We start from the raw sequence: 8472 nt of genomic DNA, 5'->3' as shown, positions 1-8472 counted from the left end.
TTTTTAGTATTTATTTAGAGAGCGAAATTTTCGTCATCATAGTTACAAATCATCGGCGGATTGGTTTTATTATTAAAATTATTATTATTTTTTTTTTTCAGGGCCTAACTCAAGCAGACTTAACATTTAAAAAAGAGGTTTTTTGGGTAAAAATTGTGTTTTTTCAGGCGAAAACACCTGTATGGATGAATATAAACAATAAAACTATCTAAATTCAAAATTTCCTGATTACTCATTCCCATCAGTTAACACTGATAAGAAATAAAAATACATAACGTAATACGCTGTAAATAATCTTTATGATAAATGTACTGGTGAATATCGGCCATAAAATCACAATCTTAATTACTGCATCCATATCACTATTTTATTTTTCATGGATATGCCTCGTATTATCTATTCTGGAAAATCATGAGTCATAATAGGACGGGTGCAGATTTCTTTACCATTTCCATTCCATCCGTAGAAATATGAACTTCAACGAGTAGGGTCCTATCGCAATTCGTGTTTGCGGAAACGTCAAGATATCAAAATTTAAATGATTTTTTTCTCTCTAAATAACAGAGGACAGCACGGAAAAGAAAACGTAACTAAACTTTCACGTGTTGCTACCCCCAAAAGTAGGATCAAGGGAAAATTTTAAATCTTTTTCTTGCTGACATAAGAAGTATTTTGTTTATTTAACAGAAACTGGCAACCGATAAAATTTTTAAATCAGTGATCTTTCCCTAATGTATACAATGGTGGAATGATTCTGAAATATTAATTCTGAAACATCACTCTGAATTTCAAATACATTTCTTTTATCACGTATTTTCTAATTTTAAGCGAATTCTTTTTATGTTTTGTTTCGTTTTCATAATTATTTTACGATTGCCACAACTTGCTGATTTGCAGTAACTATTTTTTTGTGGAAAAAATGAGCCTCTGAATCTAAATATGACCACTGTCCCCCTCCCCTCACTTAAAACTTTTTCGAAGTCGCATCCCCCATAATTAGTTTCCAGTATTTAGGCAATTAAATATTCATTATTTTATTTGGAGGGGAAGAGAACATTCATCTGAGGTGCAGGAGAGGCAAAACGTTCAAAAGCATGAACATTTGTGGCAAGGACCCCTCTCTATCCCTCCCCCCATGGGGGAGTACCCCCTTCCCCCATTCCGTACTCACTCATGGGGGGTACTACAGCAAAATTTGATAAACTATGAGGGCGTTGCATTACCCCAGAAATATAACAATACATTAATTATAATACAGGAAGGTCCCTTACTGAGGATCTCGCTACTGATATTTATTTTTTACTTCTTAGTTCATACAGCTACAAAAGTGCATTTTTTATTTCATTTTGTATTTTTCATTTTACGTTTGCGTACACATTTTCATTAACTTATTTCTTCAACTTTATATAATAAAATAAAGGATGGGGATATAGGCTCAAAAATGTGCCTTTAATTTTAACCATTTTCCTACTTTTCCCACGGAAATGGGCGGAAAACAATTCGTCAACGCAAGGAGGAAGAGGACAGTTTTATTACGGTTTTAGGGGAAAAGAGGACCTTTTAAGTGTTGTCTTCTTTGTACTACTATCTTCAAGCGGGGGAGGGGGGTTTCATTCGAAGAACACACACCCTCAGCAAAGTGATGCTTTCGATAAAAAGCAGAAGAAAAACAAGCATTGATCATTGCAGAAAAACACTTTCTCACGATTGATTCAAAGCGTTCACTTTCTCACAACATATCCATATCCAGTCTATTCCAACGATCCATTCATTCTCTATTGACGTAAAACTCATGCTTAGTTTCATTCAGAATCAGTCTCCTTCAGCTCCTTTTATTGCTGTTATTTTTTGTATGTCGCTAGTAATTTTTTCTTAAGTTTACAGTAAGGAAAAAAAAAGTATGTATGCATAACTTGTACTTTAATATCCGTATAATACACACACCGACTCTTGAATTTACATCATGCCTTGCTGTTGCGCTGTTAATTGCTCTTACAAACATGTGAACAAGGCACACATCACTTTGCATCAGGTTTGAAAGCAACCTTTTGTTTAAATATTGTTCACAGACAGTAGCGTAACTAGGGGTTGGCAGGAGTGGCTATCGCCAGGGGCGCAGCAGAAAGAGGGGCGGCATGTCGGCTGATTGAACAAAAAATTTTTAAGAGTTTTTTTTTAATCATATAAATTGAAAAATGCTTTAAAAAATTGCAAAAAAATTCTCAACAAAAAGAGCTAGAGGGGGTTCATATATATTTACACACATACATAACATCTACTGAATTGGAACATTGAGCATCGTTGAAAACAATTCTAAAAAAGAAAATAAGAAAAAAAAACTTTTTTTTTTTTTTTGAGGACACAATGAGTTGCAATGTGGGCGACTGGGGTTTGGGGGGGGGGGGCGTAATTTCTTTAGTTCGCCAGGGGAGCTAGACCCCATAGTTACGCTACTGTTCACAGAATGTCGAATTGATCTTTCAAAACTTTTACCAGGCTGGAATTAGCCTAAACATAAAAGAAATTTTTGCTGTCTCACTCTTCTTCCTGTCTCACTTTGCCTAATTCTCTTTTATACTTTCTACGTCTCATGTTCTTTTTTTCCCCCCTTTTTGCGGGGCAAATATATAGCTGCTTTTTTTTTTCTTCCCTTCACTCCTAAATTTAGTATTTCTCACTCCAAAATAATTTTTTGTTACTCCAATGCGGAAATTTTACTACTCAAACATTATTTTCTGCCCTACAAAATACATTTCTTTGCTTTAAAATCATATCTTTGTTTCATTTTCCGCAGTTTTTAAAAATTCAAAAATTCATCTTTCTACATATTTTGCTCATGCAATCAAAGTCAACAAGAAGTGTATATTTGACTTACTATAGAAAACTTGTATCATTTCATTATTATCATTTGTTTTGTGTATACAAGAAATGGTTTCATGAATTTTATATTTCGATTTTTGAATTCGTTGATTTATTACACTTGTTTTATTTATAGTACGAACAGGAACTGAAATACATATTTTTTTTTACAAATGTATTGAGTTGAAATTTTATTCTTTCTTTCATCTTCATTTTTAGGAACAATTGGAAGTAATTGTACTATTATACATAGCATACAAGAACATGGACTTGATTGAAATAATGAGTTTCAATTCAGTCACAAACCTATTTTAGAAATATAAAATATTTCACAAACAAAAATCCCCCATACGTGCAAGGGCGGACACAGAAATGATTTTTGGGAGGGGCACCGAAAGGTAAACCCCCCCCCGATACAATTAAAAAATAAAATAAACAATATCATGGGTTTTTTAATAATGTTTTCAAAAAGCCCTTAAGCCAATAAATCTTCTTTAAAGAGCAGAAATATTGTACAGTAAATTATTTCTAACCTGGACACTTATGGAATGGAACAAAAATATTCTGATTGGGGGGGGGGGGTTGCACCATAAAGGGGGATTGGATGAAACATTGTCGCCGCAAAAGCAACAGCAGGATATCTTACTATATGGATTCGCCATCAAAATGTGTTCAGAATATCGGGGGTGTTCACATTACGGAGTGTTCAAAAAGAAAGTCAATATTAATTTCTTCCAATGTGGTCGCAAAATCTTTTTTTTTTTTTTGAAATTTTATACCTATAAACTGTTTAACCTTATATAATTTTACCATAATTGTATAAAAATACACGGTATTACTTAGAAACATTTTCATAATGATTAAACCAAGAGGATATTAATACATAATTTGTACTTTTTTCTATCAACGAAGAATGAATGAATAAACGATTTAAAATAATTAATAATAAAGTTGGGAATTTAGACATATCTTTTTTTCCAACAATTTCTTTACATTGCAAAAGAAATAGTTCTCAAAAAGATGAAAATATAATGCGATACGTCACAAATCTGTAAAAAAAAACTGGGAATTGTATAAAAGGAAAATTGATATGTTCTTTTCTTCAATAAATTCTTTTCTAACGATCAAAAAAAAAAAAAAAATAATCTGTGATTAAAAAAATAGTATGTACCTCTTAATTATAGCTAAAAGTCAAATTAAGAGGGTTTTTTTTTTTAAATGTTTTTGAAAAAAATTTTTTTTTAAATAAATATTATGAAGACAACTCAATACTTACAAAATATCTGCTGAATATTTGAGAAAGAAAACCTAAAACTTCCCAGCAGAAAAGAGATAAACAACAAAAACAATATTGTGAATGTGAAAACCCTTGTTTTCGTTTTACTTTAATTTTCGCTAGCTCATCATAATCGCGAAAATTTAAGCCACGCGAAATATTTAAACTTTCTGTTCTATTCACATACAATTCACTAAATTTTTTATCTCGCAAAGTCACCGATACGTTCATTTTCGCAAAAATTACGACTCGTGTAACTGTTTTTACAGAAGGTAAATGGTTAATAAATTGAAATAAATCCGCATTTGTTTAAAAAGTACTGTGTTACTGTGTTAAATAATCCTACATTCTCAATGAAAAATACTAAAATTTTTAATTATACAATTAAAATTTGAATTAACAAATTATCTGTTAATTCTTACTCTTATTAAGCGAAACAAACAAAAAACGAAGGAAAAGAAAAACATATCTCCAAGCGCTCCGAGCGATGGAAGTTCCCTCCCTCTCCTTCTACGTCATCTCACGTCACCCCGAGTCTTGGCAATAATGGTTGCCGAAAAGGAGCCAAATTTTTATTCTTTTACTAAATAAAAGTAAAGAATTGTTTAGTTTAATGATGTACATATTCAGCAGACCGACAACGTGATGTGGTTAAAAACCGGTCATTTGATAACAAAAAGCAAATGGGTTATTTTTAAATATTTTTTAAAGCTTGCGAGCTTCCTCGTAGACTCCAATGCTAAGACCATCTCCTAAGCCTAACGAGGGGAACATTGGCGAGATTCGAAGGTTACACTCTACCCCAATCCGATTCGACCCCATCCGCTCTCCAGGGTTACTATACAGCTCAATGGAGCCAAGCAAGCACGCGCGGAATAGTGAAAAAAAAAATCGAAAGGCATGTGTTAATCATTTCACTTTTGTAATAAGGGCTTGCAAACTATTAGTGAAAATGTATTGCTTCCGAAATAGTTAATGGGTGATTTTAGGAATTATTTCGGTTACATTGGAGTTTTCGCTTTGAATAACACATTTTATCTTTGATGAAAAGTTTCTGATGATTATCGTTTACAAAATTCTGAAAAATCGCTCAAAAATACAATGCAAGAGGTTTATTATTTATATTCCGCTTCTGTAACATTTATGAAAGTTTTGCGAGTTTATAAATAGTATACATGCATACGTGTGCATAAATTTGCTTTCCGCCAAGCTTATGATGAGTAGAAATAATCTAAAAAATTTTAAGATGGTTAATAAACTCACAATAATTTGTAGATTATTTAAAACTGATAAAAAGTAAAACAACTTGCTGCTAAAGTGCTCTATATACAGTATCGGAGAGCCGACCCTGATTCTTATATGTATATTTCTGGGAAAATTAATTCAAGTCATTATAAAAAATGCTGCTTGAAAGGTTTTGCGCCCTGCTTTCTGACTTGCAGCAATCTAAAAGTGTGAACCAAACAACGCTTTCTTAAGCATTGTTTAGTGCATACTTTCAGGGTTGCTTGGTTTAAATCGCGTCGGTTTAAACCAGTTGGTTTAAAAAAAAAAAAAAAAAAAACCATGCGGTTTTTTTTTAAATGGTTTAAAAAAAAAAAAAAAAAAATCCATTTTAAAGGTTTACATTGATTTCCCCACACATATTGAAAAATGTAAAATTCCATTTATGCTAAGTTCCTAGCTAAGTTGCAGAGATAAATACTAAAATTGCAAAGTTGCTTCTTCAAAATGTATTACAAGCTTTAATCGAAAAAAAAAAATTAATATATTTTTTATTTCATATATGTGCCATAAAGCAGATTTCAGTCAACTTCCATCATTATGCTTAATTTGCATGATTAGTTAAGATTTACTAAGGATTGAATCTTTTATTGTAGATGCAATCCATTATATTGCTCACTCCTGTTGCAGGGGTGTGACATTTTTGCCCATTTATTTGCACTTTCCTGGAATTTTAACTTTGACTTGTAAGGTAATCAACAGTCTAACTTAATTGTTTGCACCTAAAAATTAAGATTTGTTCTGCAGGTGAGCACAAATAATATTTTTTGAATCAAATTTAAAAAAAAAGTTTATACTTCACGTATGTAACGTTTTTGGCAAAAAAATTTCTTGAAATAGAATTTTCTACACATTTATTTGTTCTAAAGAGTTTGCATTTAATATTTTTTAAACTTCAATGCTGGATGCAACATGTATGCCAGTAAATAATCTGCAATTTAAGCCATGTTACACCAGTTTTTGTATTTTTGATTTGGTTCTTTGTTTTAGCGATAATCGATATCTTTTCCAAGTCTTTCCAAAATAAGAACGGAGTCGAATATAAAGCAGCACTTTTTTTAATAAAACTTTGTCAGTACAACAACAATCGATTTTTTGACTGTTCAATCATGTACTGTTGTACATTTTGCTTTACTTCAATATTTGCGACATTGCCTATATAAAAATCAACATTATGTAAGATCAGAAAGAAAAAATATGAAAATTGTTCTTTTGAAAAGATTGCTTAAAAATATAACTTTTACCTTCATTCGATAATTATCCATATTATGTTGGTTTTATAAAGTTTTTTTTTCTTGGATCTTCATTATATTTTATCTTAACCCGCATCACAACCACTTCTTGAAGTATTTTGTATCATAAAGGGTCTATATATACATGCATACTAATATGTTAATCAAGTCAAACATTTCAATCAATATATTTCCCTGCAGAAAGCTATTTTAGTTATTAATTTAGTTACAAGATTTTGGTCTTATCTCTTTAATTAATCAAGACATTAGGTATAATGTGACTATTGAATAACTGTTAATTACATGGAACCTTAATTACCTTCCAGTAATTAATTGTTTTTCTCGCAAACAGTATTTAAATTAAAAAAAACCCGGTTTAAACCAAAAAAAACCGTTTTTTTTTTTGTTTTTTTTTTGAAAAAAAAAGTTTTTTTACCAACCCTGCATACTTTTCAAGTTTACTACCTCCATGTTTTTAATGAGTAAACTCCCTACTTTATGATTATATTGGTAATTTACATAGAAAAAATATTTAATTCACAGAAGTAAACAAACCACAAGAACCTATTTTTAACCGACTTCAAAAAGGAGGCAATTATCAGTTCATACTGTATGTATGTTTTTTTTTGTCCACTCATAACGTCTCACCTAGTGAACCGATTTTGATGATTCTTTTTTTAATGGATAGAGGATGGCTCAACTTAGGTCCCATTACTTTGTTTGACCATATTTGTTCTTTAGAAAAAAAGTTCAGGGGCAAAAACAATAAATTTTATGCAATTTCCCTATCAAATGATTAAAATGATATTGTAACGAAGTTCGCACTTTTCATCCGTGGATAACAGTGGCTCAGTGGTAGAATTCTCACCTCCCACACGAGTGACCCGGGTTCAAATCCCGACTAGGACAAAGTGAATTTTACTAAAACTTCGTTTCTACTGTTTCCCGTATTTTCTCGAATGTTCTATTAATTTCTGTATCTTTCCAAGTGCTGGAAAGTTCCAGCACTTTTTCAAGTTGTATATAAGGAGATGTAACGTCCATTCGTGGTTCTGAATAAAGATCTTGAGTTGAGACTAACGAGTATTCGCTTCATTTGGCTTTCACATTGTCTTCGCTATTTTCATCTACGCGACAATATGAAACTCATTGTTATAAAAGTTTGGTGCAATATAACATTAATAGTAATTGTAATGATAATTTTGAATGAAGGCTTCTCTGAAGCAAGCATCAAATTTCTTCAAGGGATATTTCGATAATGGGGAATCTGGCGCTGTTGTCTCATTTTTGGCATAAATAATTTTATTTTAGTAACCCTGCTGATTTATAGTAACCCTATGTGAATTATCACAATCTTCCTTTCTTCAGTGCTATTGCTCCATAGTAGGCAGTGGTGCCGACTCCATGGGGCCTGAGGGGGCCCGAGCCCCCTCAAAAATATTTTTGAGGGGGCAGAGCCCCCCCAATAAATCAAGAAAAGTATTAGTTATATTATGTTTTCTAAACTCATAAATTTATCTTTTATTTTCCTTGTTTGAAGATAGTTTACCTTGTAATATACATTCAGTAATTAGTTAAAACAAATAATTATTACGGTAGTAAGCAGGTTAACTGAAAAGGGGTAGTGTGAATAATGATGGTGTTATAATGCTGCAAGCACACTTAAAATTTGTCCCAGTGCTCGAACTTACGGGTCAAATCTGTTGCCGGTGGGCAGCGCTGCGGCGAGCTCATCTAAGTGTTGCTGATCTGGAAAAAATATATGAGGGTTTGATTTGTATATTAAAAGGGAGGGGTGATTGTTTTGAGTACTTTTGGGAA

The sequence above is a fragment of the Uloborus diversus genome, chromosome 2 (genome assembly GCF_026930045.1).
Source record: "Uloborus diversus isolate 005 chromosome 2, Udiv.v.3.1, whole genome shotgun sequence".
NCBI lineage: Eukaryota > Metazoa > Arthropoda > Arachnida > Araneae > Uloboridae > Uloborus > Uloborus diversus.
Note: the sequence above shows the minus strand (reverse complement) of the source record.